Source organism: Eumetopias jubatus, unplaced genomic scaffold, assembly GCF_037043125.1.
Source record: "Eumetopias jubatus isolate StellerSeaLion01/CBP00866 unplaced genomic scaffold, mEumJub1_p1.0 scaffold_15, whole genome shotgun sequence".
Lineage (NCBI taxonomy): Eukaryota > Metazoa > Chordata > Mammalia > Carnivora > Otariidae > Eumetopias > Eumetopias jubatus.
The window spans coordinates 57,717,736-57,736,592 of NW_028274821.1; the positions used below are offsets into that span (position 1 = coordinate 57,717,736).

Here is an 18,857-nt window from a genome sequence, read left to right on the forward strand (position 1 = left end):
GGCAGAACTGTGACTCAGACTGATTTTTTTAGTCTAAAACTTACCTGCATTACTGTGTGTTCTCTTTTCACTCTTTTCTCTGTGCTTATAAACAGTTAATTTTAAAATATATTTCATACATTTGGTTATTTTTTTTAAAGATTTTATTTGAGAGAGAGAGAGAGAGCACGAGCAGGGGGAGCAGCAAGGGAAGAAGCAGGCTCCCCGCTGAGCAGGGAGCCCAATGTGGGACTTGATCCCAGGACTCTGGGATCATGACCTGTGCTGAAGGCAGACGCTTAACCGACTGAGCCACCCAGGAGCCCTGGTTATTATTTATTCTCTTTACCGTGTCTTTTTGGGAGAAGTTTTGATGAGGTCCACTTTATTTTTTCTTTTATGGTTTGTGCTTTTGTTGTTATATCTAAGAAAATACTATCTAACCTAAGGTCAGAAAGATTTTCTTGATGTTCTCTTCTAGAAGTTTTATAGTTTTAGATTTTATAAAGTCTGTGGTCCATTTTGAGTTAATTTTTCTGTATATGATGTGAGGTGTGGATGGAGGGTTTTGTGGGTTTAAAAAAATTTTTTTTGCATGTAGATATCCATTTGTTCCAGTACCGTTTGTTGAAATTACCCTTTCTCTGTTGATTGCTTTTGCATTTTAAAAATACTTTGTGTATATGTGGGTTTGTTTTTGGATTCTGTTGTGTTAATCTACTTGTCTTTATGCCAACATCACACTTCTTGAATACTATAGCTGTATAATAAATTTTGAAATCAAAGTTTTTCAAAGTTGCTTTGGGTGTCTATGTCCTTTTCATTTGTGTATGAATTTTAAATTTAAATTTTTTTTTAAAGATTTTATATTTATTTATCTGACAGAGAGACAGCGAGAGAGGGAACACAAGCAGGGGGAGTGGGAGAGGGAGAAGCAAACTTCCCGCTGAGCAGGGAGCCCAATGCAGGGCTTGATCCCATGAGCCAAAGGCAGATGCTTAACGAGTGAGCCACCCAGGCGTCCCTGTGTATGAATTTTAGAATTAGCTTGTCAAAATATCTACAAAAATCCTGCTAGTATTTTGTTTGGGATTGGATTGAATCTGTAGGTTAATTTAGAGAGAATTGACATCTTAACAATATTCGGTATTACAACCTATGAACATGGTTTATCTCTCCATTTACTTAGGTCTTTGCTATAACTGAATGTTTGTGTCTCTCCCAAATTCACATATTGAAATCTATCCCTGGTGTGAAAGGATTTGGAGGTCAGGCCTTTTGAAGGTAATTAGGTCATGATGGAGGAACCATTATGACTGGGATTAATGTCCTTATAAAAGAGGCCCCAGAGAACTCGCTTGTCCCCTTTCACAGCCATGTTAAGTTATAGTGAAAAGACAGTGAATGAGGAAGCAGGCTCTAACTGGATGCTGATTCTGCTGGTGCCTTGATCTTGGATTTCCCAGCCTTCTAGAACTGTGAGAAATACATTTCTGGTGTTGATAAGCCAATTAGGCTGTGGTATTTTGTTGTAGGAGCCCCAGCAGAGTAAGATGTTCTTACATTTCTCTCAGCAGTGTTTTGTAATTTTCATTGTGCAGGTCTTGTACATTTTTTGTCAGATATATTCCTAAGTGTTTCATAATTTTTGGTGCTTTTGTAAATGGTGATTTTTAAATTTTTAACTTCTTTTTTTTTACAGAGAGTGAGAGCAGGTACGAGTGGGGAGAGAGGCAGAGGAGGAAGGAGAGGGAGACTCTTAAGAAGGCTCTGTGCCCATTGTAGAGCCTGACTTGGGGCTTGATCTCACAACCCTGAGATCATGACCTGAGCCAAAATCAAGAGTCGATGCTTAACCAACTGAGCTGCCCAGCCACCCCTAAAATTTTAATTTCTAATTGTTCATTGCTAGTATATAAAAATGCAATTGATTATTCTGTATTGATCTCACAGCCTCCAAATACTATTGTATAAGTTTTGTATAAGAACTCTCGTAAATTCTACTAGATTTTCTACAGACCATGTTGTGTGTGAATAAGGATAGATTTTATGTGTTTTTTCCAATCTGGATGCCTTTTACTTATTTTTCTTGTCTTATTGCACTGGCTAGAACCTCTAATAGAATGCTAAATAAATGTGAGGAATGTGGACATCCTTGCCTTATTCTTGAACTTAAGGGGAATGTCTTTTAACAGTAGGTATGGTGTTAACTGTAGGGTTTTTTTTATTTTTATTTTTATTTTTATTTTTTTAAGATTTTATTTATTTATTCATGAGAGACAGAGAGAGAGAGGCAGAGGGAGAAGCAGGCTCCCAAGGAGCAGGGAGCCTGATGTGGGACTCGATCCCAGGACCCCGCGATTGTGACCTGAGCCGAAGGCAGATGCTCAACCATCTGAGCCACCCATGCGCCCTGTAGGTTTTTTTTTAATAGATGGCCTTTATCAAATGAGGAAGTTCCCTTCTATTCTTATTTTGCTGAAAGTTCTTTTTGGAATGGGTATTGGATTTTGTCAGTTTTGCTCTTCTTGTGTTTATTAAGATAATCCTATAGTTTTTCTTTTGTAGTTTGTTAACATGGTGAATTACATTTTTTTAAAAGATATATTTAACCTATCTTGCATTTCTGGGAAAAACCTCACTTCATCGTGATATATTATCCTTTTTATATGTTGTTAGATTTGAGTTGCTAAAAAATTTTGTTGATAATTTCTGCATTTATGTTCATGAGGGATATTCTGTAATTTTCTCATAATATCTTTGTCTCTTTTGGTATCAAGGTAATGTTTCTATAATTCTTATAGAATGAGTTGGGAAGTATTCCTTCCTCTTCAGTATTCTGGAAGTATTCAGTATTTCTTCCTCAAGTGTTTGGAAAATTTCACCAGCAAAGCAATCTGGTCTTGAGTTTTCTTTTTGAGGAGGTTATAAATTACAAAGTCAATTTCTTTAATAGATATAGGGCCGTTGAGGCTATTTCTTTCTTCTTGAGTGATCTTTGGCAGTCTGTGGTTTTTAAGAAATTGGTTTATTTCTTTTTAAAAATACTTAGTTTTAGAGAGTGAGCCCTCATGCATTGCAGAAGTGGAGGGTAGGGGGAGAGGGAGAGAGAATTTTACTTTTTTGAGTGGAGGGCAGAAGGAGAGGGAGAGAGGGAATCTTAAGCAGGCTCCACACCCAGCATGGAGCCCTTTGGGGGGGGTTCTGTCTCATGACCCTGAGATCCTGACCCGAGCTGAAATCAAGAGTTGGATGCTCAACCAACTGAGCCATCCAGGCACCCCTGAGAGAGAGAATCTTTTTTTTTTTTTTTTTAAGATTCTATTTATTTATTTGACAGAGAGAGATACAGTGAGAGAGGGAACACAGGCAGGGGGAGTGGGAGAGGGAGAAGCAGGCTTCCCGCTGAGCAGGGAGCCTGACTTGGGGCTTGATCCTGGAACTCCAGAATCATGACCTGAGCCGAAGGCAGACGCTCAACCAATTGAGACACCCAGGCACCCCAGTATGCTGAAATTAAATCTTTAACCTTTATAGAGGGTTTTCTATTTGATTGCCAGGGACTCATAAGTCAGTATAAAAATATATGGGTTTCTTACTATAGGTGATGGTTTTCTGGTACCACCTTTCTTTGTTCCTTATGGTAAGTACAAGCCATTGAAATGTGGAACTATTCTTATTAATATAAGATTTAGGGGGCAGGGGGTGGCTCAGCTGGTTAGGCGTCTGCCTTCAGCTCAGGTCATGATCCCAGTGTCCTGGGATTGAGTCCTGATCGGGCTCCCTGCTCAGTGGAGAGCCTGCTTCTCCCTCTGCCCCTCACCCTGCTTGTGTTCTCCCTCTCTTGCTCTCTCTCCTAAATAAATAAATAAAATCTTAAAAAAAATAGGAAGGTGAGGAGGTGCTAGTAAACCTGGTGAGTAACTATTGCTTGTATATATTTTATTTAATCCTTATAATACCCCTTCTTAGATTCACTGTATTGTACTATTTAATTTAAGTTCTTATACTATTAATTTTGTTTTTATTGTAAGAAGAATATGTTAAGTTTTGATCAGAGATAAGTTATAACCCGTTTTGAAAGATACCTATTTGATAGATACTTATAAAGCAACTAAGATTAATTAAAAGACCTGTGTCCTTTTTGTGTCTTTTTATTATAAATCATTTCATATTAAGGTTTTTCAGTTGTAAAATGGAGAAGCCAGGTTCTGTTGTGTACATTGTACCCCCTATCTGCAGAGCATATGTTCTAAGATGCTCAGTGGATGCTTGAAACTTGGATAGTAGTGAACCGTATATATCCAGTGGTCCCCAACTTATAATGGTTCAGTTTATAATTTTTTGACTTTATGATGTGAAAGCAATATGCATTCAGTAGAAACCATACTTTGAATTTTGAATTTTGATCTTTTCCCAGGCTAGCTGTACGTGGTATGATACCTCTTATGATGCTGGGCAGTGGCAGCCAGCTACAGCTCTTCAGTTAGCCATGTGATCATGAGGGTAAACAGCTGATACACTTACAGCCATTTTGTACCCATACAGTTGTTTTTTACTTTCAGTACAGTATTCAATAAATTACATGAGATATTCAATACTTTATTATAAAATAGACTTTGTGTTAGATTATTTTGCCCATGTGTAAGCTAATGTAAGTGTTCTGAGTACACTTAAGGTAGGTTAAGCCAAGCTATGGTGTTCAGTAGGTTAGGTGTATTAAATGCGTTTTTGACTTAAGATTTTTTTCAATTTATGGTAGGTTTATTGAGATGTCACTCCATCTTAAGTTGAGGAAGTTCTGTACTATATTTTTTCTTGTACAGATGTATAATCAGTTTTATTTATTTTTAAAAAGATTTTATTTGTGTATTTATTTATTTTTGAGAGAGAGAGAGTGTGTGTGTGTGCGAGGGTGGAGGGAGGAGCAGAGGAATAGGGAGAGAGAGAATCTTAAGCAGGCTCTATGGCCAGTGCATTACCCGACGTGGGATTCGAGCTCACGACCCTGAGATCATGACCGGACCTGAAATCAATTGAGTCAGCTGCTTAACTGACTGAGCCACCTTGGTAGCCATAAAGATTTTCTTCTCTTCTCTTCTCTTCTCTTTTTTCTTTTCTTTTCAGGATTTTATTTATTTATTTGAGAGAGAGAAGGTACACACGAGCAGGGAGGAGAGGGAGAAGCAGGGTCCCTGTGAGCAGGGAGCCTGTCTTGGGGCTTGATCCCAGGAGACTGGGATCATGACTTGAGCCAAAGGTAGATGCTTAACCGACTGAGCCACCCAGGCACCCCTAAAAGTTTATTTTTAATCTCTACACCCAACATAGGGCTTGAACTCACAACCTTGAGATCAAGAGTTACATGCTCTACTGACTGAGCCAACCAGGTGCCCCATGTGTGGTCAATTTTAATTTATAAATTAGGCACAGTAAGAAATTAACAATAATAATAAACTGGAGCAATTATAACAACATATATTGTTATAAATTATGTAAATGTGGTCTCTGAATATCTTATTGTACTGTACTCCCTGTGAGGTGATAAAATGTGTGTGTGTTGAAGCGAGGTGAGTTACGTAGGCATTGTGATGTACCATTAGGTTACTGTTGACCTTCTGATGATAGATCAGAAGGAGGATCATCTCCTTCTATGAAGTTGTGCCATTTTTATATTGTTTGTTCCCTGGTGTACTGCACAATGTTCCCTTTGGGGTGAGTTCTCAAGTTTGGTGAACAAGGCTCTGTTAGTTTTTTGTTTCCATGGGAAAAACCATTCAGATTTCACATGACTCCCAACAGTCAGAATGATGTAATGCACTGAGTCTGAAGACTGCTGGAAGAACAGAAAATTTATGTTATTATTTCTCTCAGAGCAGATTCATAGCCCATGGTGTGATATTTAGCTTCTTTATATAAAATACAAGTTAACCATTTATGTCATATTGGCTACTTGTAGAGTGAAATAGGGTTATTAGTGTTAAATAATAAGCATTCTCTTCTTAAAAAAGTGGGTGTGGACTGTGTATACTTAATCATAGATTCAACAAGTGATTACATGTGCTTATGTGCTCTCATAACAGAATATGAAGGAAGTCTTGTTGTATTTTTCTTATACGTATGAGAGCATAAAAGCCACTGAAGTCTATAGTTATAAAAGAATATATCCAGACCCTTAATTCTGAAAAGGTTGTCAGATCATTTACTCCAGGTTTCTCTTTTTACAGAAGCAGTCCTGAATTCTTTTTTTCCCCCAAAGGTTTTGACAGACCCTAAACCATCCCAAATTGATGGAAGAATTAAGGCTGGAACTCATGTTTTTAACTGTCCAGGGTACTCTTTTCTCAAATTCTGGCATGAGTTGTGATGTGAATTTTGAGATAGTTGGGGAGGAGATGACATTTTTGGTTCGTTACTCCATGAAATTATTTTTTCCCCCAGTGTTAATTCACAATTTAAAGAATTGAGGGGCGCCTGGGTGGCTCAGTCGGTTAAGCATCTGCCTTCAGCTCAGGTCATGATCCCAGGGTCCTGGGATCAAGCCCCATGTCAGGCTCCATGTTCAGCAGGGTAGTCTGCTTCTTCTGCCCTTCCCTCTGCTTGTTCTCTCTCTCTCTCAAATAAATGAATAAAATATATATTTTTAAGATTTTATTTATTTATTTGAAAGAGAGAATGAGAGGGGGGAGGGTCAGAGGAAGAAGCAGACTTCCTGCCAAGCAGGGAGCCCGATGTGGGACTTAATCCCGGGACTCCAGGATCATGACCTGAGTGGAAGGTAGTCGCTTAACCAACTAAGCCACCCAGGCGCCCCTAAATGAATAAAATCTTTAAAAAAAATTGAATTGATAGGTTTGTGGCTGTATTTCCTTTTGGCACTTTTTTTTTAACATTATATATATTTTTTAAAGATTATTTGAGAGAGAGAACAAGCAGGGGGAGGAGCTGAGGGAGAGGGAGAAGCAGACTCCCTGCTGAGCAGGGAGCCTGATGTGGGGCTCTATCCCAGGACCCCGAGATAGGACCTGAGCCGAATGCAGATGCTTAACCGACTGAGCCACCCAGGTGTCCCATTAAAAAAAAAAATTTAAGTTCATTTGAGAATTTTAATTGGCTAAGATAGAGGGGGTAGGGATAAAAAAGGAGTGGTTAAGATACTGATTAAAAATTTCTAATTAATGCTTTATGTTATGACTCTCTGTTCTAACTTGTAACTAGCCATTACTTTCCTGTTCGTACGTTATGTTAGTCTCATAGGCCTTATGATTTCAGACTACTGGTAACTGCAAAACTCACTGCTTAACTTTTTCATTATAAGTACATTGTTTTGTCTAGTTGTATTTCCAAAATACATATTATTGGGGCGCCTGGGTGGCTCAGTTGGTTAAGCAACTGCCTTTGGCTCAGGTCATGATCCTGGAGTCTGGGATCGAGTCCCGCATCGGGCTCCCTGCTCGGCGAGGAGCCTGCTTCTCCCTCCAACCCTCCCCCCTCTCATGTACTCTCTTTCTGTCTCTCATTCTCACTCTCTCAAAATAAATAAATCTTTAAAAAAAAACCAAAAAAACAAAATACATATTATTTAGGAATATCAGTTATAGAATCATATTTTCAGAACGTTTAAGGGGAGATGACAAGCGAATACGAAAAGGCCTCCCCTGCTAAAGATTAGACATGGTGCTAGGTGCTGGTAGGATTAAGAGGAACCCAACATTGAGGAAAATCCTTGTCTGGATTTCCTGACCCAATTTGGAATTAGCTAGAGGTTTTTTTTTAATTTTATTTATTTGAAAGAGAGAGCAAGAGAATGAGTGTGGGGGGAGGGACAGAGGAAGAGGGAGAAGCGGGCTCCCCACTGAGTGGGGAGCCTGATGCTTGGCTGGATGCCAGGACCCTGAGATCATGCATGAGCTGAGCTGAAGGCAGATGCTTAACCAACTGAGCCACCCAGGTGCCCTGAATTAGCTAGAGTTCTTAACTGCAGTTCTCATGAAATCAGATTGGGATAGTAATTTACCTTGACAATACTATATTATCTTTTTATGTACTACATGTTGCTTTTTAAATTTGAGCAAGTTAATATTCCACTATAACCAGTTTGTATTAAACTATGTGAAATGAGCTTTGTATTGAGTCACTAGTTGCTCTTTTTTTTTTTTAAAGATTTTATTTATTCGAGAGAGAGAGAATGAGATAGCACGAGAGGGAAGAGGGTCAGAGGGAGAAGCAGACTCCCTGCCGAGCAGGGAGCCCGATGTGTGACTCGATCCCAGGACTCCAGGATCATGACCTGAGCCGAAGGCAGTCGCTTAACCAACTGAGCCACCCAGGCGCCCACTAGTTGCTCTTCTTATTGTCTTAAGTATACCATATGATTAATAACTTTGTTAAAACTTAATTTGCAAGAGTAATTAGTGAGAAAACTGGTATATTACAACAGCTTGCCCTTTTTTGTCTTGTTTTCTTTTTTTTTTTTTAAGATTTTATTTATTTATTTGACAGAGAGAGACACAGAGAGGGAACACAAGCAGGGGGAGTGGGAGAGGGAGAAGCAGGCCTCCCGCCGAGCAGGGAGCCCGATGTGGGGCTCGATCCCAGGACCCTGGGATCATGACCTGAGCCGAAGGCAGACGCTCAACGACTGAGCCACCCAGGCGCCCCTGTCTTTTGTTTTCTTAAGATTTATTTATATGAGAGAGAGTGGAAGAGGGTGCGTGCAGGCCGGGGAGGGGCAGAGGGAGAGGGAGAAAGAGAATCCTCAAATAGACTCCATGCCTAGCACACAGCCTGACACAGGGCTCAATTCCAGGACCCTGAGATACGATCTGAGCCAAAACCAAGAGTTGATGCTCAACTGACTGAGCCACCCAGGTGCCCCTATAGCAACTTGCCTTAAAATAGCCTTCGTTTTCTGGCCCCTGGGTGGCTCAGTCGCTAAGTGTCTGCCTTTGGCTCAGGTCATGATCCCAGAGTCCTGGGATCGAGCCCCGCATTGGGCTCCCTGCTCCGTGAGAAGCCTGCTTCTCCCCCTCCTACTCCCCCTGCTTGTGTTCCTTCTCTCACTGTGTCTCTGTCAAATAAATAAATAAAATCTAAAAAAAAAATAGCCTTCATTTTCTGGGGCACTTGGATGGCTCAGTCAGATGAGCATGAGACCCTTGATGTCGGGGTTGTGAGTTTGAGCCCCATGTTGGGCATAGATTACTAAAAAAATAAATAAAAATAACCATCATATTCTATTTTTTCATAGGGTAAGTATTTTGTTGGATTTTAAGTCTTATTTTTGCTTTCCATGTAGAACGAAAACAGGGATTATATATTTGGGTAGTTGCATAATGTTACTATACCTTTGGTCGATCTGGAATTTATTTTAGGATGGAGTGTGAGGGGAGCATCCAGCCTTTTTCTAGGTGGCTACCCTGTTGTTCCATCACTTCACAAATTTTATTTTTTTTTAAAGATCTTATTTATTTGTCAGAGAGAGCGTGCACACAAGCAGGGAGAGTGGCAGGCAGAGGAAAAAGCAGGCTCCCTGCTGAGCAAGGAGGTTGATGTGGGACTTGATCCCAGGACTTTGGGATCATGGCCTGAGCCGAAGGTAGACACTTAACCGACTAAGCCACCCAGGCATCCCAACACTTAACAAATTTTAAATGGCAGCTTTACTGTAGACTACATTTCCATATATTGGGTATTTTTAGGGATTTCTGTTCCCTTCCACTGACCTATGTGCCAGTATGGCAGAGCTGTTGTTATATCTTACAGTAAATATTTTAATATCTGACAGGCTAGTTTCCATAATTTTCTTCAGAATTTTCTTGGCCGCTGTTGCATATATTGTTATTTTCAGATGAACTTTAGAATCAGCTTTTCTAGTTAACAGAAGGCTGTAGTTTTCACTTTTATCATGCCACATTTATAGAGAAACTTAGGGAGAATTGATCTTAATGATGTTGTATGTCTTATCCAAGATTTATCATATGTTTTTCCAATTATGTAAATCCTCTTTTCTTTCGGTAGAGCTTTAGTTTCTTTCTTTGTATGTTAAGTTTATTTCTACTTCTTACCTTTTGTGGCACATTGTATGTTTCCATTATATTTCTTACCTATTTATTGTATACACGAAGGCTGTTTATTTCAGAATATTTCAGAATATACGTTGGAGATGCTTTGGTTCCAGACCGCCACAATAAACTGAACATCACAGTGAAGCAAGTCAAATGAATCTTTTAGTTTCTCGGTGCATATAAAAGTTATGTTTAGGGGCGCCTGGGTGGCTCAGTTGGTTAAGTGACTGCCTTCGGCTCAGGTTATGATCCTGGAGTCCCGCATCAGGCTCCCTGCTCAGTGGGGAGTCTGCTTCTCTCTCTGACCCTACACCCTCTCATGTACTCTCTCTCTCACACTCTCTCTCTCTCTCAAATAAATAAAATCTTTAAAAAAATAAAAGTTATGTTTACAGTATACTGTAGTCTATTAAGTGTGCAATAGCATTGTGTCTAAAAAAACAATGTACATACCTTAATTAAAGAGTACTTCATCGCTAAAAAATACTACCCATCATCTGAGCTTTCAGCAGCTTGCAATCTTATTGTTTGTGGAGCGTCTTGCCTCAGTCTTGATGGCTCCTGACTTAGGGTGGTAGTTGCTAAAGGTCGGGGCGGCTGTGGCAAGTTCTTAAAGTAAGCAATGAAGTTTACTGCATCAGTTGACTCTTTCTTCCATGAACAATTACTCCTTAGCATGAGATGCTGTTTGATTACATTTTACCCACAGTAGAGCTTTCAGAATTGAATCATTCCTCTCAAACCTGCCACTGCTTTATCAGCTAAGTTTATGTAATGTTTGAAATCCTTTGTCATCAATTCAGCACACATGGCGTCTCCACCAGGAGGAGATTCCATCTCAAGAAACCACTTTTTCACCCATAAGGAGCAACTTCTGCATCCATTAAAGTTTTATCCTGAGATTATAGCAATTCAGACACATCGTCAGGCTCCAGTTCTGTTTCCCTTGCTTTTTCCACCCACATCTGCACTTACTTTCTCCACTGAAGTCTTGAAATTTCAATATGTGAAAAACAGTGTGAAGTGCAATAAAGCAAAGTACAGTAAGAAGTGTGCCTATATTAATTTGTACCCAGAAACACTTTATTCTATTCTCTTATATTTGTAATAATTTTTTCAGTTTTGGGGTTTCCCTGGGAAACAGTCTATTTTCCAACTTTTTATACCTTTTAACTTTTCATCTAATGTTAAATAACAATGTTAACAGATTATGATAATAATGGACATCATTATCTTGTTCCTGTGCTTAGTGGGAATCTTCTATTTCCCCATTAGTCAGCATTCTCTGACTTTGGTATTGAGAGAGATAGTTTTCGTTGTTGCTTTTAACCTCATGTTAAGGAGATGACTATATGACTTTTCTTAGATCTGTTAACAAATGGTGAAACGTATCAACACATGCCTGGTATTGAACTATCCTAAATTCATGGACTAAATTTTTACACTTGGATGTGATGTTTTCCTATAATGTATTACTAAATTTGATTTGTGCTTTTTATTTTGAGGATTTTTTTTATCTCTAGGCATACATGTGATTTTTCTGTAATTTTCTCTTTGGCATCAATATTATGCTTGCTTTTTAAAAAAAAAAGAAAATTAGAAACTTTCCTTTTCCTGTGTTTTGGAACCATTAAAATCTCACTGCATTTAGATTTCTTTGGGGTTGCAAGAGCTCTTTGATGACTTTTTCTGTTTCCTCTGTAGTTATTGGCCTGGTTAAGATTTCTACCTCTGTGGAGTTAGTTTTGACAAATAATACTTTCCTAGAAGATCATCCATTTTATCCAGGTTCTCACATGTGTTTGCAAAGAGATAAAGCAGTGGGGCGCCTGGGTGGCTCAGTCGTTAAGCGTCTGCCTTTGGCTCAGGTCATGATCCCAGGGTCCTGGGATCGAGCCCCAAATTGGGCTCCCTGCTCAGCGGGAAGCCTGCTTCCCCTTCTCCCACTCCTCCTGCTTGTGTTCCCTCTCTCACTGTCTCTCTCTGTCAAATAAATAAAATCTTTAAAGAAGAAAAAGATAAAGCAGTGTTTGGATTATTTTAATTTCCTCTATTTTGTACACTTATTTTCTCTTTTTAAAATTAAGTTAGTTGGATGGTTTATGTTTTTTCCAAAGAACCAGCTCTTGGGTTTATTTATTAATCATTTTTCTGATTTTAATTGGTTATTTTCTGCTTATGTCCTTACTGTTTCCATCTTGTGCTTTCCTTAGATGGTCCCTATGCTGTGAATTTTTTTCTTAGTACTTTTGTTGCTGTGAATTTTCCTGATTACTACTTTAGCTGAATATTGTAGATTCTCAAATGCAATATTTTCGTTGTCATTTTCTGCAGTTTTATTTTTGGTTCCCTCTTCGATCAAGAGACAGTATAGAAATTCAGGTAGTAGGACCTTTTTGTTGTCTGATGTAATTAATTTCTAATTTTTTTTCTTGCCTTTGATTATAATTGGCTGTGCTGTTTCTGATTTTGAATATTTATTGGAATTTTCTTTGTGGCCTAGTATTTACTTAGGTTTTTGTAAAGTGTTCTGTGGGTACTTTCGGTATATTGTGCTTTCAGGGTGCTTTTGATATGATATAAATTATATTTATCTTATTAATTATGTATTTCTACTTAGTTCTTCTGTTTCCTATAGTTTTTGTTTCATGAGTGGTGATGCAGTGTTACTTGGGGCAGTTCATAATGTTAGCTTTTCATCATGGATTACATCCTTTATCATCAATAAAGTAAAACAGCTGTTACACTTCCATGAAGTCTGTAACCTTGGACCATTTGTGTGGTATTCTTACTGGCCTTAGAAACTACTGATTGAGGGGCGCTTGGGTGGCCCAGTTGTTAAGCATCTGCCTTCAGCTCGGGTCATGATTCCAGGGTCCTGGGATCGAGCCCCACATTGGGCTCCCTGCTCTGCGGGGGGCTTGCTTCTCCCTCTCCCAGTCCCTCTGCTTGTGTTCCCTCTCTTGCTGTGTCTCTCTTTGTCAAATAAATAAAAATCTTAAAAAAAAGGGGGGGTGCCTGGGTGGCTCAGTTGTTAAACGTCTGCCTTCGGCTCAGGTCATGATCTCAGGACCCTGGGATCAAGCCCCACATCAGCTCTCTGGCGGGAAGCTTGCTTCTCCTCCCATTCCCCCTGCTTGTGTTCCCTCTCTCGCTGTCTCTTTCTCTGTCAAATAAATACAAATCTTTAAAAAAAAAAACAACTGATTTATTGGGGTGCCTGGGTGGCTCAGCCGGTTAAGTGTCTGCCTTTCGCTCAGGTCATGATCCCAGGGTCCTGGGATTGAGCCCCGCATCGGGCTCCCTCCTCAGCGGGGAGCCTGCTTCTCCTTCTCCCTCTGCTTGCCACTCCCCCTGCTTGTGCTCTCTCTCTGTCTCAAATAAATGAATAAAGTCTTAAAAAAAAAAAACTACTGATTTATTCCTTTTTTATTATATTTTCTCTCTCTGGGGTCATGATCTTTCATTAGTTACATACTGTGGTGTTTCTGTTTAGTCCCCTTATAGGTATCTGGGGTATTCTTTCCTTCTCTTGCTCCCTAGGCTTTTTTTTTTTTTTCCTAATTACGGAGTGTGTCAGTCAGTAGATATGTGCTCAGTATAGAAAACCTGGAAAGCAAATAGCACAAAAGAAAAGACCAAAAGCCCCACATTGTAAACCCATCATCCAAATACAACCACCATTATAAGACTATGTCTTACTCCTATTTGTTTCCGTATTTACACAGACCTGTTCCCCTCTTTTCCAAAATTGCAGGGCCCATTAGATCTTGTTTCTGCAGGTTAGTGACTCAAATTTAGATTTTCCATTTTTGCACTCTGAAACAGTGGTGTTCAGGACAAATCCGACTGAATAAGCAGTATTCCAGCTGAATTGAAAGAAGAAATTAATGCATAAAGAAAAGCTTACTGGGGTTATTGAAATGCTCTTCAGTATGAATCTGTTTACTGTTGACCTGTGTTTTTGGCCTTCCATTTTTAGCCAAATATGCTGATGTGTAGCAGCCAATAATAAGGGAACTTAGTTTTGTAAACACAGAGCTGTGGACAGTGATAGATCCTGAAAATAGTATTTCTGGCCAGTTCTCAGACTTGAAACTGAAAGTAAGGTCTCAAACTCAGTTCAGTGTTTACAGCCATATTCTTCACTCAAAATAAGTCTAAACATTCAAAGATCTACATTTTGTGTATAGTTTACTGGTAGAGTACTTGGCAAATGGTTTATTTTCTAAGTTATATACATATATATATTTTGTATATATATATATTATATATATTTTTAGAGATTTTATTTATTTGACAGAGACACAGCAAGAGAGGGAACACAAGCAGGGCGAGTGGGAGAGGGGGAAGCAGGCTTCCCGCCGAGCAGGGAGCCCGATGGAGGGCTCTATCCCAGGACTCTGGGATCATGACCTGAGCCGAAGGCAGATGCTTAACGACTGAGCCACCCAGGCACCTGTGTATATATATATATATTTTTAAGATTTTATTCATTTGAGAGAGAGAGTACGAGGTGCGGGACGGGCAGATGGAGAGAAAGAGGCAGACTCCTGCTTCCCCTGAGGAGGAAGCCAGATGCAGGGCTTGATCCTAGGATCCTGAGATCATGACCTGAGCCGAAGGCAGGTGCCCAAACTACTGAGCCACCCAGGCGCCCCTCCAAGTTATATGTTTACCAATCTTTGTTGAGCTCTTGCTGTGTCTCAGGCAGTATGCTAGGATATCTATCTGTATAAAATTTTTTAAATAATTATATTCATTTGAGGTTATTATTTTATATGTGATATAGGAAATGGTTTCCAGACTTTTGGGTTTCATGGGCCACTAAAGTTTAAAAAGAGGGATGCAATTAATGTGGTTGCCAGCTTTTTATTTTGTCACTAAAGGACATCTTTTAGAAGTTACCATGGGGGTGCCTGGGTGGCTCAGTCACTTAAGTATCTGACTTCAGCTCAGGTCATGATCTCAGGGTCCTGGGATCGAGCCCAGCATCGGGCTCCGTGCTCACTGGGAGAGTGTGCTTGTCCCTCACCCTCTCCTTATGCCCCTCCTCCTGCTTGTACCCTCTGTCTCTATCTCAAATAAATAAATAAAATCTTAACAAACAAAATTACTGTGTATAGTAAATGATATTCTGAATACTGAATATTTAATTTGGGAACATAAATATTTTTGCTTTTCTTTATTCTAGTGTTACAGATTCATGGTATGTTTAGGGTTGGCTGTTTATTCAGTCTACTACCCTTTTACTGTTGAGAGAACTAAGACCAAAATGTCTCTGAGATCTGTGAGAAATTAAAGCTTTTTCTGATGAATTTAGTATAGCATTGTATGGACATACTAATAGTCATTACATGTGTCATTTTTGTCATATACATGTTGGTATGAATGCTAGTTGTATGGGTGTTAACTTTGTTTTTAGACTTGAAATTTGATGATTCCCAGAGCCATTTTTTTCTGTAAGAGAATTTCCTGGATTAATTTGTATCTGGGGAAATTCCTGATTGCAGCTCTTAATTGCAGTGTAATGTGTGACAGTGATAGCTTACTGAGATATTAAATTGCTATGTATTAGGAAACTTTGTAAGAATGTAATTTCATATAATAGGAATTTAATGATACAAGAAAGGGAAGAAAGAAAATGAGATCATCAATACAATTGCCTTGGGCTTTCTCTTCCCCTTGTGAAAGGGCCTGCGCCTTGGCAGGATGTTTACATTCTCTTGGTCGGTTACCCCTACCCTCCTCACCTTGCCTTTTTCCATTCCTTATCTCATGTCTTCTGTTTCTTGCACTCTGGCTTCTCCTCTCCCTGCAGTTCTGTTCTTCTTAACCTCTTTCCCTATCTCTTTTTGTTCTTGATTGTCTTTAATTAGTGATTTAAATTTTAAGTTACTGGCTTTTCTTCCTGTAGCATTTGAATTGAAGTGGCACTGAACTGGCAAAAATAGAACATTGCTGTTAAGTTCTTTGGTGCTTCAGGGAAGTCTACATTTTATTAGTGTAAAAGCTTATGCGTTAAGAATGTGTGCAAAAAAAAAGTGTTCTATTCTTATTTCTGCTTGATACTTTTCCTTTAATATATGTGTTTATATATATTTTAGTGGAAATTTATGATAACTTAGGATTTTTTTTTCCTCCTATGAGTACTTACAGTTTTATGTTGGGGGCAAATGTATTTTTTTCAGTCTTGTTTTGTGTACATTTATTACATGTTAAGTAATTCAGTCCAACTTGTAAAAACATTTTAAAACTTGTACTTGGGGCGCCTGGGTGGCTCAGTCATGTGAGTATCTGACTCTTGGTTTTGGGTCAGATCATGATCTCAGGGTCCTGAGATGGAGTCCCATGTTGGGCTCCACACTCAATTGGGGAGTTTGCTTGAGATTCTCTATCTCCCTCTGCACCACCCCCCCCCCCAGCGCATGCGGGCACACTCTCTCTCTCAAATCCTTAAAAAAAGAATCATACTTATTTTTCCATTATGTTTTTAATAATCATTTTTAATTGCATTACAACTTATTTTTTGAGTTTTCCATTATTTAATCATTTCTCCATAATTGAACATTTAGATTATAGAAGGGTATTATAAGAAATGGTTAAAATTAAATAAAATATAGGAAGTTGATAAGGAAATATAAATATATATGTATGTTTCTCACTTGATTTTTCTCCGATGTTCCAGGAAAAAAAATTGACCCTAAGTAGCTATTAAAATGCTGTTAGTCTTTGAAAGACAGTGAAGTTTTACTGCATAGCAATTAGAAAATCTTTACTGTAAGTGACCAAATATGAATTTCTTAACATTCTTAAGGTTTGGGGAAAACATGAGTTGCATTCAGTGAACTATTTTAATATTTAAAGAAGCCTCCAAGAAAATCTACATTTTATCAGCTCTATTGAGGCATATTTTTAAAGAATTTATATCCTTTTATTTAGTATATTTTAATTCTCACTTTTTATTTTTAATAGAAATTTTGCTTTGTTGCAGATAATATGCATGCTTTAACATGGGGGATAGGGGAGTTTTTTATTTGCATTTGCCTGACTAATGAATTGAACATCATCTCATGTGCTTCTTGGTTATCTGTATATCTTCTTTGGAGAATTGATTATTCATATTCTTTTGCCCATTTCTAGTTGGGTTATTTGTCTTTATTATTGAGTTGTGGAGTTATTTATGTATTCTAGATACAATCCCCTTATCACATACATCACTTGCAAATACATTTTTCTTCCATTCTCTGGGTTGTCTTTTGGTTGAACCTTTTAAAAAAAGCCATTAAGGGTCACCTGGGTGGCTCAGTTGGTTAAGCGACTGCCTTCGGCTCAGGTCATGATCCTGGAGTCCCAGGATTGAGCCCCGCATCGGGCTCCCTGCTTGGTGAGGAGCCTGCTTCTCCCTCTAACCCTCCCCCCTCTCATGTACTCTCTCTCTCTCTCAAAATAAATAAATCTTTAAAAAAAAAAACCATTAAGAATCCATTTAGGGACACCTGGCTGGCTCAGTTAGTAGAGCTTGCGACTCTTGATTTCAGGGTCATGAGTTCAAGCCCCATGTTGGGCATAGAGCCTGTTTAAAAAAAAAAAAAAATCCATTTAAAGTTGGTGAGACTTCTTAAAATATTTGTGATGTTAGCTGCTTCTGGGGATTGTTTGCAAAATTATTTTTTAAATTAGAGGCTCAAGGAGCTTCTCCCAAACCATTTACCTCTCAAAAACAGCTGCTTTTTCAAACAGCTGATATCCCACAATATTAATAAATATCAGGGACATATAGATGAAAATGCTCATTTTCTGCACCTGTCTGTCGCAGCTGTCTTTGCTGTGTGCTTAAATATTGCTTTTTTCTCAGCAGAGACTGAAGTACATTTCTACTCTATGCCTATGTGTGAAGGTTGAGACTGCTAAGAATCTTGTTTCTTGGTTTTAGGAGTCTCACTGTATTGTGGTTTATGTACATTTTGATGACCCTGTAGTGTGTACACCAATGAAATATCTGCACATATAAAAAGCTTTAATTATTTTCAGCATGGTTTGTTGTTTCTTTGAAAATTGATGATCCATATACTTTATAATTTTAACTCTCCATTAGAATTAGAATATCAACCACAATATTTAGTCCTCACATCATGCTGGAAAACTGAAACTTTTAAAGTAAAGCTTTAAAGAAATTATAAAATAAATACCTGTTTGCCATAGGATGTTCAGAAACCGTAGAGAAATGTTATGAATTATTCCCAGTTCTACCACCTAGAGGCAGCCACTTTTTAAAAAAGTTTTATTCATTTTTAAAAAGATTTTGTTTTTAAATCTCTACACCCCCCGTGGGGCTCAGATCTACAACTCTGAGATCAAGAGTCGCTTGCTCTATGGACTGAGCAAGTCATGTGCCCCTTACGTAATACTTTCTATCCTTTATAGTACGTGGCAGCTAACATTACATTTCTTTTCTTTTTTTTTTTAAAGATTTTATTTATTTATTTGAGAGAGAGAATGAGAGACAGCACGAGAGGGAAGAGGGTCAGAGGGAGAAGCAGGCTCCCCGCTGAGCAGGGAGCCCGATGTGGGACTCAATCCCGGGGCTCCAGGATCACGACCTGAGCCGAAGGCAGTCGCTTAACCAACTGAGCCACCCAGGCGCCCTAACATTACTTTTCTATTCCTATAGTTTTGCCTATTTTCTTTCTTTCTTTCCTTTTTTTAAAAGATTTTATTTATTTGACAGAGACAGTGAGAGCAGGAACACAAGCAGGGGTAGTGGGAGAGGGAGAAGCAGGTTTCCTGCTGAGCAGGGAGCCCGAAGTG

The 18,857-nt window shown here is 38.8% G+C and overlaps 1 protein-coding gene across 3 annotated transcripts in view; it reads left to right on the forward strand.

Moving 5' to 3' along the window:
• The window catches only part of UBAP1 (ubiquitin associated protein 1), a 68,553-nt gene that overhangs the window by 10,915 nt on the left and 38,781 nt on the right, over window positions 1-18,857 (forward strand). The gene's annotated exons all lie outside the window — the stretch shown is intronic.